We start from the raw sequence: 27,475 nt of genomic DNA on the forward strand, positions 1-27,475 counted from the left end.
AGTGGGTATCTGCCTAGTTCGGCTCTGCATGCATTTGTTGGCGTTTTTCTTTGGCTCTCTCTCACACTCCCAATCTCTCTCTCTCTCACTCCCAGTCTCTCTCTCTCTCTCTCACTCCCAATCTCTCTCTCTCTCTCACTCCCAATCTCTCTCACTCCCAGTCTCTCTCTCTCTCACTCTCAATCTCTCTCTCCCTCACACTCCCAATCACTCTCTCTCACACTCCCAATCTCTCTCTCACACTCCCAGTCTCTCTCTCTCACACTCCCAATCTATCTCTCTCTCACACTCCCAATCTCTCTCTCTGACACTCCCAATCTCTCTCTCTCTCACTCTCCCAATCACTCTCTCTGACAGTCCCAATCTCTCTCGCTCTGACACTCCCAATCTCTCTCTCATACTCCCAATCTCTCTCTCTCACGCTCCCAATCTCTTTCTCTCTCACACTCCCAATCTCTCTCTCACACTCCCAATCACTCTCTCTCTCACACTCCCAGTCTCTCTCTCTCACACTCCCAGTCTCCCTCTCTCTCACACTCCCAGTCACTCTCTCTCCCTCACTCCCAATATCTCTCTCTCTCACACTCCCAATCTCTCTCTCTCTCACACTCCCAATCTCTCTCTCTCTCACACTCCCAATCTCTCTCTCTCTCACACTCCCAATCTCTCTCTCTCTCACAATCCCAATCTCTCTCTCTCTCACACTCCCAGTCTCTCTCTCACTCTCACTCCCAGTCTCTCTCCCTCACACTCCCAATCCGTCTCTCTCTCACACTCCCAATATTTCTCTCTCTCACACTCCCAATCTCTCTCTCTCTCACACTCCCAATCTCTCTCTCTCACACTCCCAATCTCTCTCTCTCACACCCCCAATCTCTCTCTCTCTCTCTCACTCCCAATCTCTCTCTCTCTCACACACCCTATCTCTCTCTCTGACACTCCCAATCTCTCTCTCTCACACTCCCTATCTGTCTCTCTGACACTCCCAATCTCTCTATCTCTCTCACACTCCCAATTTCTCTCACACTCCCAATCTCTCTCTCTCTCTCACTCCCAATCTCTTTCTCTCACACTCCCAATCTCTCTCTCTCTCTCACCCTCCCAATCTCTCTCTCTCTCACACTCCCAATATCTCTCTCTCACACTCCCAATCTCTCTCTCTCTCACACTCCCAGCCTCTCTCTCTTTCACACTCCCAGTCTCTCTCTCTCACACACTCCCAGTCTTTCTCTCTCTCACACTCCCAATTTCTCACACTCCCATTCTCTCTCTCTCTCACACACTCCCAATCTCTCTCTCTCTCTCACACTCCCAATCTATCTCTCTTTCACACTCCCAGCCTCTCTCTCTCTCACACTCCCAGTCTCTCTGTCTCACACTCCCAATCTCTCTCTCTCAAACCCCCAATCTCTCTCTCTCTCACACTCCCAATCTCTCTCTCTCACACTCCCAATCTCGCTCTCTCTCACACTCCCAATCTCTCTCTCTCACACTCCCAATCTCTCTTTCTCTCACACTCCCAATCTCTCTCTCTCTCACACTCCCAATCTCTCTCTCTCTCACACTCCCAATCACTCTCTCTCTCAAACTCCCAGTCTCTCTCTCTCTCACACTCCCAGTCTCCCTCTCCCTCACACTCCCAGTCTCTCTCTCTCACACATTCCATGTCTCTCTCTCCCACACTCCCAATCATTCTCTCTCACACACCCAATCTCTTTCTCTCTCACTCCCAGTCTCTCTCTCTCTCACTCTCAATCTCTCTCTCCCTCACACTCCCAATCACTCTCTCTCACACTCCCAATCTCTCTCTCACACTCCCAGTCTCTCTCTCTCACAGTCCCAATCTATCTCTCTCTCACACTCCCAATCTCTCTCTCTGACACTCCCAATCTCTCTCTCTCTCACTCTCCCAATCACTCTCTCTGACAGTCCCAATCTCTCTCGCTCTCACACTCCCAATCTCTCTCTCATACTCCCAATCTCTCTCTCTCACGCTCCCAATCTCTTTCTCTCTCACACTCCCAATCTCTCTCTCTCTCACACTCCCAATCACTCTCTCTCTCACACTCCCAGTCTCTCTCTCTCACACTCCCAGTCTCCCTCTCTCTCACACTCCCAGTCACTCTCTCTCTCTCACTCCCAATATCTATCTCTCTCACACTCCCAATCTCTCTCTCTCTCACACTACCAATCTCTCTCTCTCTCACACTTCCAATCTCTCTCTCTCTCACACTCCCAATCTCTCTCTCTCTCACAATCCCAATCTCTCTCTCTCTCACACTCCCAATCACTCTCTCTCTCACACTCCCAGTCTCTCTCTCTCTCACACTCCCATTCTCCCTCTCTCTCACACTCCCAGTCTCTCTCTCTCACACATTCCATGTCTCTCTCTCCCACACTCCCAATCTCTCTCTCTCACACACCCAATCTCTCTCTCTCTCACTCCCAGTCTCTCTCTCTCTCACACTCCCAATCTCTCTCTCTCTCACTCCCAGTCTCTCTCTCTCACACTCCCAATCACTCTCTCACACTCCCAATCTCTCTCTCTCTCTCACTCCCAGTCTCTCTCCCTCACACTCCCAATCCCTCTCTCTCTCACACTCCCAATCTCTCTCTCTCTCACACTCCCAATCTCTCTCTCTCTCTCACTCCCAGTCTCTCTCTCTCACACACTCCCAGTCTTTCTCTCTCACACTCCCAATTTCTCACACTCCCATTCTCTCTCTCTCTCACACACTCCCAATCTCTCTCTCTCTCTCACACTCCCAATCTATCTCGCTCTCAATCTCAGCCTCTCTCTCTCTCACACACCCAGTCTCTCTGTCTCACACTCCCAATCTCTCTCTCTCACACCCCCAATCTCTCTCTCTCTCACACTCCCAATCTCTCTCTCTCACACTCCCAATCTCGCTCTCTCTCACACTCCCAATCTCTCTCTCTCTCACTCCCAGTCTCTCTCTCACACTCCCAATCTCTATCTCTATCTCCCAATCTCTCTCTCACTCTCTCACTCCCAATCTCTCTCTCTCTCACACTCCCAATCTCTCTCTCTCTCACACTCCCAATCACTCTCTCTCTCACACTCCCAATCTCTCTCTCTCTCACACTCCCAATCACTCTCTCTCTCACACTCCCAGTCTCTCTCTCTCTCACACTCCCAGTCTCCCTCTCGCTCACACTCCCAGTCTCTCTCTCTCACACATTCCATGTCTCTCTCTCCCACACTCCCAATCTCTCTCTCTCACACACCAAATCTCTTTCTCTCTCACTCCCAGTCTCTCTCTCTCTCACTCCCAATCTCTCTCTCTCTCACACTCCCAAACTCTCTGTCACACTCCCAATCTCTCTCTCTCAAACTACCAATCTCTCTCACTCTCACACATCCAATCTCTCTCTCTCTCCCACTCCCAATCTCTCTCTCTCACTCGCAGTCTCTCTCCCTCACACTCCCAGTCACTCTCTCTCACACTCCCAATCTCTCTGTCACACTCCCAGTCTCTCTCTCTCACACTCCCAATCTCTCTCTCTGACACTCCCAATCTCTCTCTCTCTCTCTCTCAGTATCCCAATCACTCTCTCTGACACTCCCAATCTCTCTCGCTCTCACACTCCCAATCTCTCTCTCACACTCCCAATCTCTCTCTCTCACGCTCCCAATCTCTCTCTCTCTCACACTCCCAATCTCTCTCTCTCTCACACTCGCAATCACTCTCTCTCTCACACTCCCAATCTCTCTCTCTCTCACACTCCCAATCTCTCTCTCTCTCACACTCCCAATCTCTCTCTCTCTCACACTCCCAGTCTCCCTCTCTCTCACACCCGCAGTCTCTCTCTCACACACATTCCCAGTCTCTCTCTCTCTCACACTCCCAATCTCTCTCTCACACTCCCAATCTCTCTCTCTCTCACATTCCCAATCTCTCTCTCTCTCTCTCACACTCCCAATCTCTCTCGCTCTCACTCCCAGTCTCTCTCTCTCTCACTCTCCCAGTCTCTCTCTCCCACACTCCCAATCTCTCTCTCTCACCCATCCAATCTCTCGCACTCTCACACACCCAATCTCTCTCTCACACTCCCAATCTCTCTCTCTCACTCCCAGTCTCTCTCCCTCACACTCCCAATCACTCTCTCTCACACTCCCAATCTCTCTCTCACACTCCCAGTCTCTCTATCTCACACTCCCAATCTCTCTCTCACACACTCCCAATCTCTCTCTCTCACACCCCCAATCTCTCTCTCTCTCACACTCCCAATCTCTCTCTCTCACACTCCCAATCTCTCTCTCTCTCACACTCCCAATCTCTCTCTCTCTCACACTCCCAATCACTCTCTCACTCACACTCCCAGCCTCTCTCTCTCTCTCACACTCCCATTCTCCCTCTCTCTCACACTCCCAGTCTCTCTCTCTCACACATTCCATGTCTCTCTCACCCACACACCCAATCTCTCTCTCTCACACACCCAATCTCTCTCTCTCTCTCACTCCCAGTCTCTCTCTCTCTCACTCCCAGTCTCTCTCTCTCTCACACTCCCAATCTCTCTCTCTCTCACTCCCAGTCTCTCTCTCTCACACTCCCAATCTCTCTCTCACACTCCCAGTCTCTCTCTCTCTCTCACTCCCAGTCTCTCTCCCTCACACTCCCAATCCCTCTCTCTCTCACACTCCCAATCTCTCTCTCTCTCACACTCCCAATCTCTCTCTCTCTCACACTCCCAATCTCTCTCTCTCACACTCCCAATCTCTCTCTCTCTCACCCCCAATCTCTCTCTCGCTCTCTCACTCCCAATCTCTCTCTCTCTCACACACCCGATCTCTCTCTCTGACACTCCCAATCTCTCTCTCTCTCACACTCCCTATCTGTCTCTCTCACACTCCCAATCTCTCTCTCTCTCTCACTCCCAATCTCTTTCTCTCACACTCCCAATCTCTCTCTCTCTCTCACCCTCCCAATCTCTCTCTCTCTCACACTCCCAATATCTCTCTCTCTCACACTCCCAATCTCCCTCTCTCTCACACTCCCAGTCTCTCTCTCTCTCACACTCCCAGCCTTTCTCTCTTTCACACTCCCAGTCTCTCTCTCTCACACACTCCCAGTCTTTCTCTCTCTCACACTCCCAATTTCTCACACTCCCATTCTCTCTCTCTCACACACACTCCCAATCTCTCTCTCTCTCTCACACTCCCAATCTATCTCGCTCTCAGTCCCAGCTTCTCTCTCTCTCACACTCCCAGTCTCTCTGTCTCACACTCCCAATCTCTCTCTCTCTCACCCCCAATCTCTCTCTCTCTCACACTCCCAATCTCTCTCTCTCACACTCCCAATCTCGCTCTCTCTCACACTCCCAATCTCTCTCTCTCTCACTCTCAGCCTCTCTCTCTCACACTCCCAATCTCTATCTCTCTCTCCCAATCTCTCTCTCTCTCTCACACTCCCAATCTCTCTCTCTCTCACACTCCCAATCTCTCTCTCTCTCACACTCCCTATCACTCTGTCTCTCACACTCCCAATCTCTCTCTCTCTCACACTCCCAATCACTCTCTCTCTCACACTCCCAGTCTCTCTCTCTCTCACACTCCCAGTCTCCCTCTCTCTCACACTCCCAGTCTCTCTCTCTCACACATTCCATGTCTCTCTCTCCCACACTCCCAATCTCTCTCTCTCACACACCCAATCTCTTTTTCTCTCAATCCCAGTCTCTCTCTCTCTCACTCCCAATCTTTCTCTCTCTCACACTCCCAATCAGTTCAGTTCAGTTCAGTTCAAATGCTTTATTGGCATGAAAGTTTACAGAGAACCATATTGCCAAAGCTTACATAGCAAAAAGGTACAGTTTTCCAACATTCTGTAGGTGTCAATCGATTTGACATTTGTTGGGTATATACAATATTACTTTTAAACAATATTAATTTTAAACAGTCTTTCTACTTCATTTGGTATGTTCAATATTAATTTTAAACAGTCTTACTTTTAAACAGTCCTCAGGTTGTGACATGTTGTTACATATTTAGCCCCAAGGTATGGTCTGTCTCCTTCTCCTAGGACTAATCTCAATTTTGACAGATCATCCAATTCCTTGATATCTGGGGTTGTTTGGCTTAGCTTGTTGAATAATATGTTTCTTGATGTGTTGAATTTTTCGCATTTTAGGAGGAAATGCATTTCTGTTTCAACCTCGCCAGCCAGACATTGATCGCATATTCTATTCTCTCTAGGCTGCCAGGCTTTCTTGTATCTGCCTTTTTCAATTTCCAGTTGGTGGTCGCTTAGTCTGTACCTGGTGAGGGTCTGTCTCTGTTTTGTGTCTCTGATGGTCGTGAGGTAGTCTGCCAGTTTATATTCTCTTCTTAGGGCCCGGTAACATTCTAATCTGCTTTGGCTTTCGGTTATTTTGTTCCAATGTTCCAGGTAGGTTTCTTTGCATTTTTTAATGATTTGGTTCACTCGGATTGGTGTTTGGACGGCTGTGTTGGTCTGGGGCTGGTCAGGGTCCGGCTGAGTACTTAGTTTCAGTAGCAGCTGACTCAGGGGACTCTTTTCTGGGTTTAGCTCTTGGGTCTGAAAGGCTTTGAAATGAAGGGTGTCTGGGGAGCTAGATTTGAGGTGATTTAGGAAGTTTAGTGCTCGTTTTTGGATGTTTATTATCAGTGGGTATCTGCCTAGTTCGGCTCTGCATGCATTTGTTGGCGTTTTTCTTTGGGTGCGAAGGATGCTTCGGCAGAATTCTGCATGTAGGGCTTCTATTGTGTGTTTTTCCCATTTAGTGTAGCTTTGGTGATTTAGCGGGCCCCATACTTCACTACCGTACAGTGCAATGGGCAGGATTATGCTGTCAAAAATTTTGAGCCAGATTTTGATTGGGATTTGGATGTTGTAGAATTTTCTTTTTATTGCATATAGGGCTCTTCGGGCTTTTTCTTTTAGTGCATTCACTGCTATGCTGAAGCTCCCTGATGCTGTAATAGTTAGACCAAGGTAGGTGTAGCTCATAGTGTGTCCTATAGTGGTATCACTGAGGGTAAACTGGTATTTGTTTTCCTGACATCTGGGTCTTTTCTGAAAAATCATGATGTTGGTTTTCTTTAGATTTACTGTTAGAGCCCAATTTTGGCAGTATTTGGCGAGTAGGTCTAGTTGTTGCTGTAATCCCTGTTCTGTGGGAGACAGCAGAACCAGGTCGTCCGCATAGAACAGGGACTTCACTTCTCCATCTAGGAGACGGAGACCTGGTGACTCGCTTTGCTCCAGCATGTCTGCTAATTCATTTATGTATATGTTGAACAGGGTCGGGCTCAAATTGCAGCCCTGCCGGACGCCTCTTCTCTGGGTGAAGAAATCGGTGCGTTTGTCTCCAATTTTGACCCCGCATTTGTTTTTCAGATACATTGATTTAATAAGGTCATAGACTTTGCCCCCTATTCCACACTGAAGAAGTTTATAATAGAGCCCTTCGTGCCATATAGAGTCAAAGGCTTTCTTGAAGTCGATGAAACAGGCGAATATTTTCCCATTTTTTGTTTGGTGTTTATGTTTTTCGATGAGGGTGTGAAGGGTATAGATATGGTCGGCGGTGCGGTGTTTTGGAAGAAAGCCTATTTGGTTTTTTCTGAGGATATTATGTTTGTTAAGAAAATCAAGTAATCTACTATTTAGAATACTGCAGAATAACTTCCCTAGACAACTGTTGACACAGATGCCGCGGTAGTTATTTGGGTCTGATTTGTTTCCACTTTTATATATGGGGGAGATTAATCCTTGGCACCAGATATCGGGAAAACAGCCTGAGCGTAATATGATGTTGAATAGTTTGAGTATCGCACCCTGCATCTCCATATTACTGAACTTTAGCATTTCATTTTTGATGTTGTCTGGGCCACAGGCTTTCTTTAGGTGGAGAGATTTTGTTTTTGTGGCCAGTTCTTTCCATGTGATTGGGGAGTCTAGAGGGTTTTGGTTGTCTTTAATTGTTGCTTCTAATGTGTGGAGTTTTTCTGTGACCTGATGTTGACTTGGGTTTGTTTTGTTTTTTGGGATGTCTTTGTAGAGGTTTTCAAAATGTGTTCTCCAGATGTCGCCATCTTGGATTGGTAATGCTTGCAATTGTGTTGTACTCAGGTTATTCCACATTTCCCAGAATTGTTTTGGATTGGTGGAGTTTTCAATTTCTTCGAGTATTTTGTGGGTATAGTTTTGTGTTTTGTTCCTAATGGTGTGTTTATATCTTTTGAGGGTTTCATTGTATCTAGTACGTAGGTCCGGATTGTTTGGTTGCCGATGCTTTTGGTTTGATATTTTTCTCAGGTCTTTTCTGGCATTTTTGCATTCGTGGTCAAACCATTTCATATTTTTATTTTGTCTTTTTTGATGCTTCCTCTTCTGTTTCACGAGGTCGGCTTTTACAGCTGCCTCATGGAAGATCATGTTTATATCCTCTATGGCCGTGTTTACACCATCTCTGGTGATCTCATATAGATTTTCTTTAAATTTTGAAATTTTACTTGTGAGATCAGGTGAATTTAGTGCTGTGATGAATTTATCTCCACTGTCTGGGGCCCATCTGTATGTCTGGTTTATTTTATGTAGCTTACTGTGTTCCTTTTTTGTGTCTGTAGTTTGGGCAGAAAGTTTAAGGTACACATTTATTTGGTTATGGTCTGAGAGGGGGGATTGCTGCCTGACAGTGAATGCGTTGATATCGCAGGGGTCCAGGTCAGTGATTGTATAGTCCACCACACTAGACCCAAGAGTTGAGGAGTATGTGAGTCTCCCTAGGGAGTCCCCTCTGAACCTACCATTAACTATGTACAGGCCTAAGGCTCGGCAGAGTTGCACTACCTCCCTACCGCTTTTATTTATTTCACGATCAAGGTTGTTCCGATTTGCGATGGCTGGTGTGACATCTAAAGGGGTCTGGCCAAACACATGGTTGTTTCCCTGTGGGTCTATGAAGTCAGGTTCACAACCGGTCCTTGCATTTAGGTCCCCACATATTATCACTTTTCCTTGGGCCTGGAAATGGCTGATTTCCATGTGGAGAGTATCAAATAACTCCTCTTCGAAATATGGCGAATCTATTGGAGGTATGTAGATCGCACATAAGTAAACATCTTTTTTTGCTATTCCTATATTTTTATCTAGTTTTAGCCATACGTGTGATTTCCCCTGTTTTACCGGTGAGATGTGTTTGTCCAGTTCTCCCTTATACCACACCAATATTCCCCCGGAGGTTCTGCCCTTGCGTGTTTTAGTGTTCTTTACTGAGGGCACAATGATTTCATGGTACATTGGAGGACAGTGGGTCGGCATGTCCTTTTGGCACCATGTTTCTGTTAACACAATTATATCAATGTCTTTTATAGCTTTTAGGAATTCAGGGTCTGTACTCTTCATCCCAAAAGTTGAGGAGCGGAGGCCCTGGATATTCCAGCAGCTTATGTGGAAAGAACGCATTTATATAGTTCAATAAAACGAAATAAAATGGACCTATTTTGTGGGATGAGTGTGGAAACACTATTTTCTATAATGCTAAGTGATGATTTAGTATAAATTTCATGAGGCATGCACATATATCTATCTAATAATAGTAATAATACTGGTAAGATAACAATAATGATAATGATAGATAACAATATTAATAATTTCTCCGGCTTTCTATCAGGCTGTTCAGCATCGTCATGATCTTTCTCAGTTCTTGGTCTACAGTCTGTGGTCTAGAGGGGGGTCTTGGGTCAGGTATAAAAGCACGGTTCTGTTGTCGGTTTTGTAAAGGGGGGTGGGGGACATTGGTGGTCCTGTTTGGGCTCCCAATGGTAGGGAGGGTGGGAGGGCTGCGTCTTTTGGCAGTGTTTATGAGGTTTTTTGCGAAGACCCACATCCGCTGTTTGAGTAGATGTATTTCGTCATAGAGGTCCCTTGTGTTGATGTTTGGATGATGGGCCAGGGAGACGTTGGGGAGGACAGAACATCTCGTGTCGATCTCCCTGTTGGTGTTGTGGATTATATAGGCTGGGGTGTCCTTTCTGGGCAGTAGTGTGGAGATCACGATCCGCGCCTCGGGGAATTCCCTGCTGGCCTTTTCTGCCATCCTGCTCACCGCCCAAGCCGTGCCTTCCTGTAGGGTGCGTAGGTCGTTCGTGCCTGTGTGGATCACAATCCATTTGGGGCTTCCAAGGGATTCTTTGTTCAGGATCTTCATTGCTTGGCCTGTGTTGCTGCACCATTTTTTCAGGACTTGATGGTCTGGGAACAGCCTCTGGGGGTCCAGAAACTTTCCGTTGGAGTCGGTCAGCAGGACCGCCTGAGGGGCTGGTTTTTCAGACTGGGTAACAGTAGTCTGGGTAGGACTCGCCTGGTGGCTGGTTGTTGGCTGGGTTTCTGGGATATGTTGTGTGGCAGGAGCGGGGTTTGGGGCTTTCGGTGTGTCCTCGTTTGGGGGGGTATCTGTCGGTTTTTGTGTTCCTGTGTGTGAGGACTGGGTAGCAGTAGTCTGGGCATGACTCGATGAGGGCTGGTTGGAGCGGGGTTTGTGGCTTTCGGTGTGTCTTCGTGTGGGGTGGCATCCGGTGGGTTCTGTGTCCTTGCGTGTGTTGTTTTTGTGTCCTCAGGTTTTTGGACCTTAAGAGGTTTGTGTTGCCTGCTGAGCCTTTCTACGGTCTCCTTCATTTTGTTTTGTTGAGTACGGAGTTCTTTGATCTCATTTCTTTGCTCCTCTATGGTCTTTCTCAGCTTGTGGATGGTGGACTCGTGTTCCGTTTTTAGCAGTTTGAATTCCTCCTTCAAATTCTTGGCCAGTGTTTCTCTGTATTCGTTGAGATCAAGTTCTAGTTTGGCCAGATTCTCTTTCATCATTTTGTTTTCGTTGAGAGGTGTGGGGGGGGTGGAGATGGACAGGGAGGTGTTTTCCTCTGCTGGTCTCTCTTCTTCTTCCTCCACTTGGCTCTCCTCATCCTCTGTTCGACTCTCTTTTGCTTCCTGTCCATTGGTCCTCTTTGTGTCTGCCTTAGTTTTCAACTGGGGGAATTCCTTTTCGAAGGTGTCCAGATTTTCCACATTCCCCTGTATCATGATCTTTCTATTTTTGTTGTAGTAGCTTATGGTTAGCAGGGGGTCATCTTTATCTAGGTTTCCATCTTTACATATTTTCAGTCTGCCTCCACTGCCAATACCTTCACTGGAGACGTATGTGTAGTGTTTTTGTAAAATCTCCTTCCAGGAGGTGACGTATTCGGTGTAGAATATGAGGTTGTTCTTCAGCTTAGTCCCTTTGTGTGTGGTATAGTCCACGTAGAGGATTTCTGGGTTATTTTTCAGTGTTGTGTACTTGTATTTTTCCTTTGCTTTATTTTTTGTGCATTGCTCAGGATATATCATTTCCCTGCTCATTGTAGTCGTTTGTTTTTTGTCTCAGATAGATAACTTTTTTTTCTCTTTTTTGTGTCGTGTTCCACCTTAGCCCACTTTTAGGTCCAAAATTGGGAGTTTTTCAGGGGTTCATCTTTGATATAGCTGCTCTTAAAGGTTTATCTTTCTCTTTTTCCTCACAGGCTGTTGGTTCGGGTAGTTTATCGTTTCTCTCGGGTTTCTATTACTTTTCCTCGCGGGTTTGTTGTTCTTTTTTCAGGTTTTTAAAAAAAATAAAATTTAAACTTTTTCCGAACTAACTTTAACTAGAGTTAGGTAAAACTTATTTCTCCGGCTTTTTCTCTCCAGCTGGTGTTTCCTCTCCTCTCTCTCTCTCTCGCTCCGTCTCTCTCTCTCTAGGTGCAGTTACCTCTCTTTGCTCCTTTTCTCCTTTCAGCCGTTTCCCTTCGTTCAAATTTCGCGCTCTCAGCTCCCAACGCTCTCTTCGGGCTTCTGCCCTGGCCCCAAGCCCCTCGGCTCGGCTGTGCTGTCCCGGCCCGGTGTTTGTCCGAGTTTCTCCGACCCCGGAGTTTCTCGGGTTACTCCGACCCCGGAGTTTCTCAGGTTTCAGGCCCTGGGCTTGCTCGCTCTCCAGGCCCGACCCGATCCGGCACCCCTACCTCTCCACTCGCCTCTTTGACTGGCTCGGGCCGCTCCTCCCGGTCTGGGTCGACTCCTGTTGCTGCTCGCTCTCCTTCTCTCCGGTGCCTCGCTCGGCCCGGTTCCTCGGGCCTTTCTCCGGCTTCAGGCTCCGTGCTCCGGTTGCTGCTCGGGCTCTGCTCTCTCTCTCTCCCTGTTTTGGAGTTCTCTCTCTCTGTTCCCGGTTTCTCTCTCTCTGTTCCCGGGTTTTCCTGCGCTGTTCTGGCTCCGATCCCCCGGCCGCTGTTTTGCTTTGAACGGTCGGTTGCGCGGCGCCTCTCGCTCTCTCTCTCTCTATCTCCAGCTTGTGTTGTTTTCTCTCTCCAGTTTGTGTTCTCTTTCTCTCTCTATCCAGTCTCTCTCTCTCTCTCGGACTCTCTCTCTCTCTCGGACTCTCTCACTCTCTCGGGTTGTTCTCTCTCTCCCCCAGTCTGTGTTGTTCTCTCCCTCTCGCTCTCTCTGTCACACTCGCAATCTCTCTCTCTCTCACTCCCAATCTCTCTCACTCTCACACATCCAATCTCTCTCTCTCTCCCACTCCCAATCTCGCTCTCTCACTCCCAGTCTATCTCCCTCACACTCCCAATCACTCTCTCTCACACTCCCAATCTCTCTCTCACACTCCCAGACTCTCTCTCTCACACTCCTAATCTATCTCTCTCTCACACTCCCAATCTCTCTCTCTGACACTCCCAATCTCTCTCTCTCTCACTCTCCCAATCACTCTCTCTGACACTCCCAATCTCTCTCGCTCTCACACTCCCAATCTCTCTCTCATACTCCCAATCTCTCTCTCTCCCGCTCCCAATCTCTCTCTCTCTCACACTCCCAATCTCTCTCTCTCTCACACTCCCAATCACTCTCTCTCTCACACTCCCAGTCTCTCTCTCTCACACTCCCAGTCTCCCTCTCTCTCACACTACCAGTCTCTCTCTCTCTCTCACTCCCAATCTCTCTCTCTCTCTCACACTCCCAATCTCTCTCTCTCTCACACTCCCAATCTCTCTCTCTCTCACACTCCCAATCTCTCTCTCTCTCACACTCCCAATCACTCTCTCTCTCACACTCCCAGTCTCTCTCTCTCTCACACTCCCAGTCTCCCTCACTCTCACAGTCCCAGTCTCTCTCTCTCACACATTCCATGTCTCTCTCTCCCACACTCCCAATCTCTCTCTCTCTCACACACCCAATCTCTTTCTCTCTCACTACCAGTCTCTCTCTCTCTCACTCCCAATCTCTCTCTCTCTCACACTCCCAATCTCTCTGTCACACTCCCAATCTCTCTCTCTCACACTCCCAATCTCTCTCACTCTCACACATCCAATCTCTCTCTCTCTCCCACTCCCAATCTCTCTCTCTCACTCCCAGTCCCTCTCCCTCACACTCCCAATCACTCTCTCTCACACTCCCAATCTCTCTCTCACACTCCCAATCTCTCTCTCTGACACTCCCAATCTCTCTCTCTCTCACTCTCCCAATCACTCTCTCTGACACTCCGAATCTCTCTCGCTCTCACACTCCCAATCTCTCTCTCACACTCCCAATCTCTCTCTCTCACGCTCCCAATCTCTCTCTCTCACACTCCCAATCTCTCTCTCTCTCACACTCGCAATCACTCTCTCTCTCACACTCCCAATCTCTCTCTCTCTCACACTCCCAATCTCTCTCTCTCTCACACTCCCAATCTCTCTCTCTCTCACACTCCCAATCTCTCTCTCTCTCACACTTCCAATTACTCTCTCTCTCACACTCCCAGTCTCTCTCTCTCTCACACTCCCAGTCTCCCTCTCTCTCACACCCCCAGTCTCTCTCTCTCACACATTCCCAGTCTCTCTCTCTCTCACACTCCCAATCTCTCTCTCACACTCCCAATCTCTCTCTCTCACATTCCCAATCTCTCTCTCTCTCTCTCACACTCCCAATCTCTCTCGCTCTCACTCCCAGTCTCTGTCTCTCTCACACATTCCATGTCTCTCTCTCCCACACTCCCAATCTCTCTCTCTCACACACCCAATCTCTTTCTCTCTCACTCCCAGTCTCTCTCTCTCTCACTCCCAATCTCTCTCTCTCTCACACTCCCAATCTCTCTGTCACACTCCCAATCTCTCTCTCTCTCACTCCCAATCTCTCTCACTCTCACACATCCAATCTCTCTCTCTCTCCCACTCCCAATCTCTCTCTCTCACTCCCAGTCTCTCTCCCTCACACTCCCAATCACTCTCTCTCACACTCCCAATCTCTCTCTCACACTCCCAGACTCTCTCTCTCACACTCCCAATCTATCTCTCTCTCACACTCCCAATCTCTCTCTCTGACACTCCCAATCTCTCTCTCTCTCACTCTCCCAATCACTCTCTCTGACACTCCCAATCTCTCTCGCTCTCACACTCCCAATCTCTCTCTCATACTCCCAATCTCTCTCTCTCCCGCTCCCAATCTCTCTCTCTCTCACACTCCCAATCTCTCTCTCTCACACTCCCAATCACTCTCTCTCTCACACTCCCAGTCTCTCTTTCTCACACTCCCAGTCTCCCTCTCTCTCACACTACCAGTCTGTCTCTCTCTCTCACTCCCAATCTCTCTCTCTCTCTCACACTCCCAATCTCTCTCTCTCTCACACTCCCAATCTCTCTCTCTCTCACACTCCCAATCTCTCTCTCTCTCACACTCCCAATCACTCTCTCTCTCACACTCCCAGTCTCTCTCTCTCTCACACTCCCAGTCTCCCTCACTCTCACACTCCCAGTCTCTCTCTCTCACACATTCCATGTCTCTCTCTCCCACACTCCCAATCTCTCTCTCTCACACACCCAATCTCTTTCTCTCTCATTCCAGTCTCTCTCTCTCTCACTCCCAATCTCTCTCTCTCTCACTCTCCCAATCACTCTCTCTGACACTCCGAATCTCTCTCGCTCTCACACTCCCAATCTCTCTCTCACACTCCCAATCTCTCTCTCTCACGCTCCCAATCTCTCTCTCTCACACTCCCAATCTCTCTCTCTCTCACACTCGCAATCACTCTCTCTCTCACACTCCCAATCTCTCTCTCTCTCACACTCCCAATCTCTCTCTCTCTCACACTCCCAATCTCTCTCTCTCTCACACTCCCAATCTCTCTCTCTCTCACACTCCCAATTACTCTCTCTCTCACACTCCCAGTCTCTCTCTCTCTCACACTCCCAGTCTCCCTCTCTCTCACACCCCCAGTCTCTCTCTCTCACACATTCCCAGTCTCTCTCTCTCTCACACTCCCAATCTCTCTCTCACACTCCCAATCTCTCTCTCTCTCACATTCCCAATCTCTCTCTCTCTCTCTCACACTCCCAATCTCTCTCTCTCTCACACTCCCAATCTCTCTCTCTCTCACACTCCCAATCAGTTCAGTTCAGTTCAGTTCAGTTCAAATGCTTTATTGGCATGAAAGTTTACAGAGAACCATATTGCCAAAGCTTACATAGCAAAAATGTACAGTTTTCCAACATTCTGTAGGTGTCAATCGATTTGACATTTGTTGGGTATATACAATATTACTTTTAAACAATATTAATTTTAAACAGTCTTTCTACTTCATTTGGTACGTTCAATATTAATTTTAAACAGTCTTACTTTTAAACAGTCCTCAGGTTGTGACATGTTGTTACATATTTAGCCCCAAGGTATGGTCTGCCTCCTTCTCCTAGGACTAATCTCAATTTTGACAGATCATCCAATTCCTTGAAATCTGGTGTTGTTTGGCTTAGCTTGTTGAATAATATGTTTCTTGATGTGTTGAATTTTTCGCATTTTAGGAGGAAATGCATTTCTGTTTCAACCTCGCCAGCCAGACATTGATCGCATATTCTCTCTCTCACACTCTCTCTCTCACACTCCCAGTCTCTCTCTCTCACACTCCCAGTCTCCCTCTCTCTCACACTCCCAGTCTCTCTCTCTCTCTCACTCCCAATCTCTCTCTCTCTCACACTCCCAATCTCTCTCTCTCTCACACTCCCAATCTCTCTCTCTCTCACACTCCCAATCTCTCTCTCTCTCACACTCCCAATTACTCTCTCTCTCACACTCCCAGTCTCTCTATCTCTCACACTCCCCGTCTCACTCTCTCTCACACTCCCAGTCTCTCTCTCTCACACATTCCCAGTCTCTCTCTCTCTCACACTCCCAATCTCTCTCTCACACTCCCAATATCTCTCTCTCTCACATTACCAATCTCTCTCTCTCTCTCACACTCCCAATCTCTCTCGCTCTCACTCCCAGTCAGTTCAAATGCTTTATTGGCATGAAAGTTTACAGAGAACCATATTGCCAAAGCTTACATAGCAAAAAGGTACAGTTTTCCAACATTCTGTAGGTGTCAATCGATTTGACATTTGTTGGGTACATACAATATTACTTTTAAACAATATTAATTTTCAACAGTCTTTGTACTTCATTTGGTACGTTCAATATTAATTTTAAACAGTCTTAATTTTAAACAGTCCTCAGGTTGTGACATGTTGTTACATATTTGCCCTCTAGGTATGGTCTGTCTCCTTCTCCTAGGACTAATCTCAATTTTGACAGGTCATCCAATTCCTTGAAATCTGGGGTTGTTTGGCTTAGCTTGTTGAATAATATGTTTCTTGATGTGTTGAATTTTTCGCATTTTAGGAGGAAATGCATCTCTGTTTCAACCTCCCCGGCCAGACATTGATCGCATATTCTATGCTCTCTAGGCTGCCAGGATTTCTTGTGTCTGCCTTTTTCAATTTCCAGTTGGTGGTCGCTTAGTCTGTACCTGGTGAGGGTCTGTCTCTGTTTTGTGTCTCTGATGGTCGTGAGGTAGTCTGCCAGTTTATATTCTCTTTTTAGGGCCCGGTTACATTCTAATCTGCTTTGGCTTTCGGTTATTTTGTTCCAATGTTCCAGGTAGGTTTCTTTGCATTTTTTAATGATTTGGTTCACTCGGATTGGTGTTTGGACGGCTGTGTTGGTCTGGGGCTGGTCAGGGTCCGGCTGAGTACTTAGTTTCAGTAGCAGCTGACTCAGGGGACATTTTTCTGGGTTTAGCTCTTGGGTCTGAAAGGCTCTCTCTCTCTCACACTCCCAGTCTCTCTCTCCCACACTCCCAATCTCTCTCTCTCACCCACCCAATATCTCGCACTCTCACACACCCAATCTCTCTCTCACACTCCCAATCTCTCTCTCTCACTCCCACTCTCTCTCCCTCACACTCCCAATCACTCTCTCTCACACTCCCAATCTCTCTCTCACACTCCCAGTCTCTCTCTCTCACACTCCCAATCTCTCTCTCACACACTCCCAATCTCTCTCTCTCACACCCCCAATCTCTCTCTCTCTCACACTCCCAATCTCTCTCTCTCTCACACTCCCAATCTCTCTCTCTCTCACACTCCCAATCTCTCTCTCTCTCACACTCCCAATCACTCTCTCTCTCACAATCCCAGTCTCTCTCTCTCTCTCACACTCCCATTCTCCCTCTCTCTCACACTCCCAGTCTCTCTCTCTCACACATTCCATGTCTCTCTCTCCCACACTCCCAATCTCTCTCTCTCACACACACAATCTCTCTCTCTCTCACTCCCAGTCTCTCTCTCTCTCACTCCCAATCTCTCTCTCTCTCACACTCCCAATCTCTCTGTCACACTCCCAATCTCTCTCTCTCTCACACTCCCAATCTCTCTCACTGTCACACATCCAATCTCTCTCTCTCTCCCAATCCCAATCTCTCTCTCTCACTCCCAGTCTCTCTCCCTCACACTCCCAATCACTCTCTCTCACACTCCCAATCTCTCTCTCACACTCCCAGTCTCTCTCTCTCACACTCCCAATCTCTCTCTCTCTCACACTCCCAATCTCTCTCTCTGACACTCCCAATCTCTCTCTCTCTCACACTCCCAATCTCTCTCTCACTCTCCCAATCTCTCTCTCTCTCACACTCCCAATCTCTCTGTCACACTCCCAATCTCTCTCTCTCACACTACCAATCTCTCTCACTCTCACACATCCAATCTCTGTCTCTCTCACACTCCCAATCTCTCTCTCTCACTCCCAGTCTCTCTCCCTCAAACTCCCAATCACACTATCTCACACTCCCAATCTCTCTCTCACACTCCCAGTCTCTCTCTCTCACACTCCCAATCTCTCTCTCCCTCACACTCCCAATCTCTCTCTCTGACACTCCCAATCTCTCTCTCTCTCACTCTCCCAATCACTCTCTCTGACACTCCCAATCTCTCTCGCTCTCACACTCCCAATATCTCTCTCTCACACTCCCAATCACTCTCTCTCTCACACTCCCAGTCTCTCTCTCTCTCTCACACTCCCATTCTCCCTCTCTCTCACACTCCCAGTCTCTCTCTCTCACACATTCCATGTCTCTCTCACCCACACACCCAATCTCTCTCTCTCACACACCCAATCTCTCTCTCTCTCTCACTCCCAGTCTCTCTCTCTCTCACTCCCAATCTCTCTCCCTCTCACACTCCCAATCTCTCTCTCTCTCACTCCCAGTCTCTCTCTCTCACACTCCCAATCTCTCTCTCACACTCCCAGTCTCTCTCTCTCCCTCACTCCCAGTCTCTCTCCCTCACACTCCCAATCCCTCTCTCCCTCACACTCCCAATCTCTCTCTCTCTCACACTCCCAATCTCTCTCTCTCTGACACTCCCAATCTCTCTCTCTCACACTCCCAATCTCTCTCTCTCACACCCCAATCTCTCTCTCTCTCTCTCACTCCCAATCTCTCTCTCTCTCTCTCACACACCGTATCTCTCTCTCTGACACTCCCAATCTCTCTCTCTCTCACACTCCCTATCTGTCTCTCTGACACTCCCAATCTCTCTCTCTCTCTCACAGTCCCAATTTCTCTCACACTCCCAATCTCTCTCTCTCTCTCACTCCCAATCTCTTTCTCTCACACTCCCAATCTCTCTCTCTCACTCACCCTCCGAATCTCTCTCTCTCTCACACTCCCAATATCTCTCTCTCTCACACTCCCAATCTCTCTCTCTCACACACTCCCAATATCTCTCTCTCACACTCCCAGTCTCTCTCTCTCTCACACCCCCAGTCTCTCTCTCTCACACATTCCCAGTCTCTCTCTCTCTCCCCACTCCCAATCTCTCTCTCTCTCACATTCCCAATCTCTCTCTCTCTCTCTCACACTCCCAGTCTCTCTCTCCCACACTCCCCAATCTCTCTCTCTCACCATCCAATCTCTCGCACTCTCACACACCCAATCTCTCTCTCACACTCCCAATCTCTCTCTCTCACTCCCAGTCTCTCTCCTCACACTCCCAATCACTCTCTCTCACACTCCCAATCTCTCTCTCACACTCCCAGTCTCTCTATCTCACACTCCCAATCTCTCTCTCACACACTCCCAATCTCTCTCTCTCACACCCCCAATCTCTCTCTCTCTCACACTCCCAATCTCTCTCTCTCTCACACTCCCAATCTCTCTCTCTCTCACACTTCCAATCTCTCTCTCTCTCACACTCCCAATCACTCTCTCTCTCACACTCCCAGCCTCTCTCTCTCTCTCACACTCCCATTCTCCCTCTCTCTCACACTCCCCAGTCTCTCTCTCTCACACATTCCATGTCTCTCTCACCCACACACCCACTCTCTCTCTCTCACACACCCAATCTCTCTCTCTCTCTCACTCCCAGTCTCTCTCTCTCTCACTCCCAATCTCTCTCTCTCTCACACTCCCAATCTCTCTCTCTCTCACTCCCAGTCTCTCTCTCTCACACTCCCAATCTCTCTCTCACACTTCCCAGTCTCTCTCTCTCTCTCACTCCCAGTCTCTCTCCCTCACACTCCCAATCCCTCTCTCTCTCACACTCCCAATCTCTCTCTCTCTCACACTCCCAATCTCTCTCTCTCTCACACTCCCAATCTCTCTCTCTCACACTCCCAATCTCTCTCTCTCACACCCCCAATCTCTCTCTCGCTCTCTCACTCCCAATCTCTCTCTCTCTCACACACCCTATCTCTCTCTCTGACACTCCCAATCTCTCTCTCTCTCACACTCCCTATCTGTGTCTCTCACACTCCCAATTTCTCTCTCTCTCTCACTTCCAATCTCTTTCTCTCACACTCCCAATCTCTCTCTCTCTCTCACCCTCCCAATCACTCTCTCTCTCACACTCCCAATATCTCTCTCTCTCACACTCCCAATCTCCCTCTCTCTCACACTCCCAGTCTCTCTCTCTCTCACACTCCCAGCCTTTCTCTCTTTCACACTCCCAGTCTCTCTCTCTCACACACTCCCAGTCTTTCTCTCTCTCACACTCCCAATTTCTCACACTCCCATTCTCTCTCTCCCACACAGACTCCCAATCTCTCTCTCTCTCACACTCTCAATCTATCTCGCTCTCAGTCCCAGCCTCTCTCTCTCTCACACTCCCAGTCTCTCTGTCTCACACTCCCAATCTCTCTCTCTCACACCCCAATCTCTCTCTCTCTCACACTCCCAATCTCTCTCTCTCTCACTCACTCCCAATCTCTCTCTCTCTCACACTCCCAATCTCTCTCTCTCTCACACTCCCTATCACTCTGTCTCTCACACTCCCAATCTCTCTCTCTCTCACACTCCCAATCACTCTCTCTCTCACACTCCCAGTCTCTCTCTCTCTCACACTCCCAGTCTCCCTCTCTCTCACACTCCCAGTCTCTCTCTCTCTCACACATTCCATGTCTCTCTCTCCCACACTCCCAATCTCTTTCTCTCACACTCCGCAATCTCTCTCTCTCACTCACCCTCCCAATCTCTCTCTCTCTCACACTCCCAATATCTCTCTCTCTCACACTCCCAATCTCTCTCTCTCTCACACTCCCAATATCTCTCTCTCACACTCCCAATCTCTCTCTCTCTCTCACTCCCAATCTCTTTCTCTCGCACTCCCAATCTCTCTCTCTCTCTCACCCTCCCAATCTCTCTCTCTCTCACACTCCCAATATCTCTCTCTCTCACACTTCCAATCTCCCTCTCTCTCACACTCCCAGTCTCTCTCTCTCTCACACTCCCAGCCTTTCTCTCTTCACACTCCCAGTCTCTCTCTCTCACACACTCCCAGTCTTTCTCTCTCTCACACTCCCAATTTCTCACACTCCCATTCTCTCTCTCTCACACACACTCCCAATCTCTCTCTCTCTCACACTCCCAATCTATCTCGCTCTCAGTCCCAGCCTCTCTCTCTCTCACACTCCCAGTCTCTCTGTCTCACACTCCCAATCTCTCTCTCTCACACCCCAATCTCTCTCTCTCTCACACTCCCAATCTCTCTCTCTCTCTCTCACTCCCATCTCTCTCTCTCTCACACTCCCAATCTCTCTCTCTCACACTACCAATCTCTCTCACTCTCACACATCCAATCTCTGTCTCTCTCACACTCCCAATCTCTCTCTCTCACTCCCAGTCTCTCTCCCTCAAACTCCCAATCACACTATCTCACACTCCATCTCCCAATCTCTCTCTCACACTCCCAGTCTCTCTCTCTCACACTCCCAATCTCTCTCTCCCTCACACTCCCAATCTCTCTCTCTGACACTCCCAATCTCTCTCTCTCTCACTCTCCCAATCACTCTCTCTGACACTCCCAATCTCTCTCGCACTCCCAATATCTCTCTCTCACACTCCCAATCACTCTCTCTCTCACACTCCCAGTCTCTCTCTCTCTCTCACACTCCCATTCTCCCTCTCTCTCACACTCCCAGTCTCTCTCTCTCACACATTCCATGTCTCTCTCACCCACACACCCAATCTCTCTCTCTCACACACCCAATCTCTCTCTCTCTCTCACTCCCAGTCTCTCTCTCTCTCACTCCCAATCTCTCTCCCTCTCACACTCCCAATCTCTCTCTCTCTCACTCCCAGTCTCTCTCTCTCACACTCCCAATCTCTCTCTCACACTCCCAGTCTCTCTCTCTCCCTCACTCCCAGTCTCTCTCCCTCACACTCCCAATCCCTCTCTCCCTCACACTCCCAATCTCTCTCTCTCTCACACTCCCAATCTCTCTCTCTCTGACACTCCCAATCTCTCTCTCTCACACTCCCAATCTCTCTCTCTCACACCCCAATCTCTCTCTCTCTCTCTCACTCCCAATCTCTCTCTCTCTCTCTCACACACCGTATCTCTCTCTCTGACACTCCCAATCTCTCTCTCTCTCACACTCCCTATCTGTCTCTCTGACACTCCCAATCTCTCTCTCTCTCTCACAGTCCCAATTTCTCTCACACTCCCAATCTCTCTCTCTCTCTCACTCCCAATCTCTTTCTCTCACACTCCCAATCTCTCTCTCTCACTCACCCTCCGAATCTCTCTCTCTCTCACACTCCCAATATCTCTCTCTCTCACACTCCCAATCTCTCTCTCTCACACACTCCCAATATCTCTCTCTCACACTCCCAGTCTCTCTCTCTCTCACACCCCCAGTCTCTCTCTCTCACACATTCCCAGTCTCTCTCTCTCTCCCACTCCCAATCTCTCTCTCTCTCACATTCCCAATCTCTCTCTCTCTCTCTCACACTCCCAGTCTCTCTCTCCCACACTCCCAATCTCTCTCTCTCACCCATCCAATCTCTCGCACTCTCACACACCCAATCTCTCTCTCACACTCCCAATCTCTCTCTCTCACTCCCAGTCTCTCTCCCTCACACTCCCAATCACTCTCTCTCACACTCCCAATCTCTCTCTCACACTCCCAGTCTCTCTATCTCACACTCCCAATCTCTCTCTCACACACTCCCAATCTCTCTCTCTCACACCCCCAATCTCTCTCTCTCTCACACTCCCAATCTCTCTCTCTCTCACACTCCCAATCTCTCTCTCTCTCACACTTCCAATCTCTCTCTCTCTCACACTCCCAATCACTCTCTCTCTCACACTCCCAGCCTCTCTCTCTCTCTCACACTCCCATTCTCCCTCTCTCTCACACTCCCAGTCTCTCTCTCTCACACATTCCATGTCTCTCTCACCCACACACCCACTCTCTCTCTCTCACACACCCAATCTCTCTCTCTCTCTCACTCCCAGTCTCTCTCTCTCTCACTCCCAATCTCTCTCTCTCTCACACTCCCAATCTCTCTCTCTCTCACTCCCAGTCTCTCTCTCTCACACTCCCAATCTCTCTCTCACACTCCCAGTCTCTCTCTCTCTCTCACTCCCAGTCTCTCTCCCTCACACTCCCAATCCCTCTCTCTCTCACACTCCCAATCTCTCTCTCTCTCACACTCCCAATCTCTCTCTCTCTCACACTCCCAATCTCTCTCTCTCACACTCCCAATCTCTCTCTCTCACACCCCCAATCTCTCTCTCGCTCTCTCACTCCCAATCTCTCTCTCTCTCACACACCCTATCTCTCTCTCTGACACTCCCAATCTCTCTCTCTCTCACACTCCCTATCTGTGTCTCTCACACTCCCAATTTCTCTCTCTCTCTCACTTCCAATCTCTTTCTCTCACACTCCCAATCTCTCTCTCTCTCTCACCCTCCCAATCACTCTCTCTCTCACACTCCCAATATCTCTCTCTCTCACACTCCCAATCTCCCTCTCTCTCACACTCCCAGTCTCTCTCTCTCTCACACTCCCAGCCTTTCTCTCTTTCACACTCCCAGTCTCTCTCTCTCACACACTCCCAGTCTTTCTCTCTCTCACACTCCCAATTTCTCACACTCCCATTCTCTCTCTCCCACACAGACTCCCAATCTCTCTCTCTCTCACACTCTCAATCTATCTCGCTCTCAGTCCCAGCCTCTCTCTCTCTCACACTCCCAGTCTCTCTGTCTCACACTCCCAATCTCTCTCTCTCACACTCCAATCTCTCTCTCTCTCACACTCCCAATCTCTCTCTCTCTCACTCACTCCCAATCTCTCTCTCTCTCACACTCCCAATCTCTCTCTCTCTCACACTCCCTATCACTCTGTCTCTCACACTCCCAATCTCTCTCTCTCTCACACTCCCAATCACTCTCTCTCTCACACTCCCAGTCTCTCTCTCTCTCACACTCCCAGTCTCCCTCTCTCTCACACTCCCAGTCTCTCTCTCTCTCACACATTCCATGTCTCTCTCTCCCACACTCCCAATCTCTTTCTCTCACACTCCCAATCTCTCTCTCTCACTCACCCTCCCAATCTCTCTCTCTCTCACACTCCCAATATCTCTCTCTCTCACACTCCCAATCTCTCTCTCTCTCACACTCCCAATATCTCTCTCTCACACTCCCAATCTCTCTCTCTCTCTCACTCCCAATCTCTTTCTCTCGCACTCCCAATCTCTCTCTCTCTCTCACCCTCCCAATCTCTCTCTCTCTCACACTCCCAATATCTCTCTCTCTCACACTTCCAATCTCCCTCTCTCTCACACTCCCAGTCTCTCTCTCTCTCACACTCCCAGCCTTTCTCTCTTTCACACTCCCAGTCTCTCTCTCTCACACACTCCCAGTCTTTCTCTCTCTCACACTCCCAATTTCTCACACTCCCATTCTCTCTCTCTCACACACACTCCCAATCTCTCTCTCTCTCACACTCCCAATCTATCTCGCTCTCAGTCCCAGCCTCTCTCTCTCTCACACTCCCAGTCTCTCTGTCTCACACTCCCAATCTCTCTCTCTCACACCCCAATCTCTCTCTCTCTCACACTCCCAATCTCTCTCTCTCTCTCTCACTCCCAATCTCTCTCTCTCTCACACTCCCAATCTCTCTCTCTCACACTCCCTATCACTCTGTCTCTCACACTCCCAATCTCTCTCTCTCTCACACTCCCAATCACTCTCTCTCTCACACTCCCAGTCACTCTCTCTCTCACACTCCCAGTCTCCCTCTCTCTCACACTCCCAGTCTCTCTCTCTCACACATTCCATGTCTCTCTCTCCCACACTCCCAATCTCTCTCTCTCACACACCCAATCTCTTTCTCTCTCACTCCCAGTCTCTCTCTCTCTCACTCCCAATCTCTCTCTCTCTCACACTCCCAATCTCTCTGTCACACTCCCAATCTCTCTCTCTCTCACTCCCAATCTCTCTCACTCTCACACATCCAATCTCTCTCTCTCTCCCACTCCCAATCTCTCTCCCTCACACTCCCAATCACTCTCTCTCACACTCCCAATCTCTCTCTCACACTCCCAGACTCTCTCTCTCACACTCCCAATCTATCTCTCTCTCACACTCCCAATCTCTCTCTCTGACACTCCCAATCTCTCTCTCTCACTCTCCCAATCACTCTCTCTCTCTCTCGCACTCCCAATCTCTCTCGCTCTCACTCCCAGTCTCTCTCTCTCTCACACTCCCAGTCTCTCTCTCCCACACTCCCAATCTCTCTCTCTCACCCATCCAATCTCTCGCACTCTCACACACCCAATCTCTCTCTCACACTCCCAATCTCTCTCTCTCACTCCCAGTCTCTCTCCCTCACACTCCCAATCACTCTCTCTCACACTCCCAATCTCTCTCTCACACTCCCAGTCTCTCTATCTCACACTCCCAATCTCTCTCTCACACACTCCCAATCTCTCTCTCTCACACCCCCAATCTCTCTCTCTCTCACACTCCCAATCCAATTACCAATTTACCAATTAAAATGCTTTATTGGCATGAAAGTTTACAGAGAACCATATTGCCAAAGCTTACATAGCAAAATGGTACAGTTTTCCAACATTCTGTAGGTGTCAATCGATTTGACATTTGTTGGGTACATACAATATTACTTTTAAACAATATTAATTTTAAACAGTCTTTGTACTTCATTTGGTACGTTCAATATTAATTTTAAACAGTCTTAATTTTAAACAGTCCTCAGGTTGTGACATGTTGTTACATATTTGGCCCCAAGGTATGGTCTGTCTCCTTCTCCTAGGACTAATCTCAATTTTGACAGATCATCCAATTCCTTGAAATCTGGGGTTGTTTGGCTTAGCTTGTTGAATAATATGTTTCTTGATGTGTTGAATTTTTCGCATTTTAGGAGGAAATGCATTTCTGTTTCAACCTCGCCAGCCAGACATTGATCGCATATTCTATTCTCTCTAGGCTGCCAGGATTTCTTGTATCTGCCTTTTTCAATTTCCAGTTGGTGGTCGCCTAGTCTGTACCTGGTGAGGGTCTGTCTCTGTTTTGTGTCTCTGATGGTCGTGAGGTAGTCTGCCAGTTTATATTCTCTTTTTAGGGCCCGGTAACATTCTAATCTGCTTTGGCTTTCGGTTATTTTGTTCCAATGTTCCAGGTAGGTTTCTTTGCATTTTTTAATGATTTGGTTCACTCGGATTGGTGTTTGGGCGGCTGTGTTGGTCTGGGGCTGGTCAGGGTCCGGCTGAGTACTTAGTTTCCGTAGCAGCTGACTCAGGGGACTCTTTTCTGGGTTTAGCTCTTGGGTCTGAAAGGCTTTGAAATGAAGGGTGTCTGGGGAGCTAGATTTGAGGTGATTTAGGAAGTTTAGTGCTCGTTTTTGGATGTTTATTATCAGTGGGTATCTGCCTAGTTCGGCTCTGCATGCATTTGTTGGCGTTTTCCTTTGGGTGCGAAGGATGCTTCGGCAGAATTCTGCATGTAGGGCTTCTATTGTATGTTTTTCCCATTTAGTGTAGCTTTGGTGATTTAGCGGGCCCCATACTTCACTACCGTACAGTGCAATGGGCAGGATTATGCTGTCAAAAATTTTGAGCCAGATTTTGATTGGGATTTGGATGTTGTAGAATTTTCTTTTTATTGCATATAGGGCTCTTCGGGCTTTTTCTTTTAGTGCATTCACTGCTATGCTGAAGCTCCCTGATGCTGTAATAGTTAGACCAAGGTAGGTGTAGCTCATAGTGTGTCCTATAGTGGTATCACTGAGGGTAAACTGGTATTTGTTTTCCTGACATCTGGGCCTTTTTTGAAAAATCATGATGTTGGTTTTCTTTAGATTTACTGTTAGAGCCCAATTTTGGCAGTATTTGTCGAGTAGGTCTAGTTGTTGCTGTAATCCCTGTTCTGTGGGAGACAGCAGAACCAGGTCGTCCGCATAGAACAGGGATTTCACTTCTCCATCTAGGAGACGGAGACCTGGTGACTCGCTTTGCTCCAGCATGTCTGCTAATTCATTTATGTATATGTTGAACAGGGTCGGGCTCAAATTGCAGCCCTGCCGGACGCCTCTTCTCTGGGTGAAGAAATCGGTGCGTTTGTCTCCAATTTTGACCCCGCATTTGTTTTTCAGATACATTGATTTAATAAGGTCATAGACTTTGCCCCCTATTCCACATTGAAGAAGTTTATAATAGAGCCCTTCGTGCCATATAGAGTCAAAGGCTTTCTTGAAGTCGATGAAACAGGCGAATATTTTCCCATTTTTTGTTTGGTGTATATGTTTTTCAATGAGGGTGTGAAGGGTATAGATATGGTCGGCGGTGCGGTGTTTTGGAAGAAAGCCTATTTGATTTTTTCTGAGGATATTATGTT

This window comes from Somniosus microcephalus, chromosome 4, assembly GCF_052327205.1.
Source record: "Somniosus microcephalus isolate GS21.2 chromosome 4, FLI_Smic_1.0, whole genome shotgun sequence".
Taxonomy (NCBI): Eukaryota; Metazoa; Chordata; class Chondrichthyes; order Squaliformes; family Somniosidae; genus Somniosus; species Somniosus microcephalus.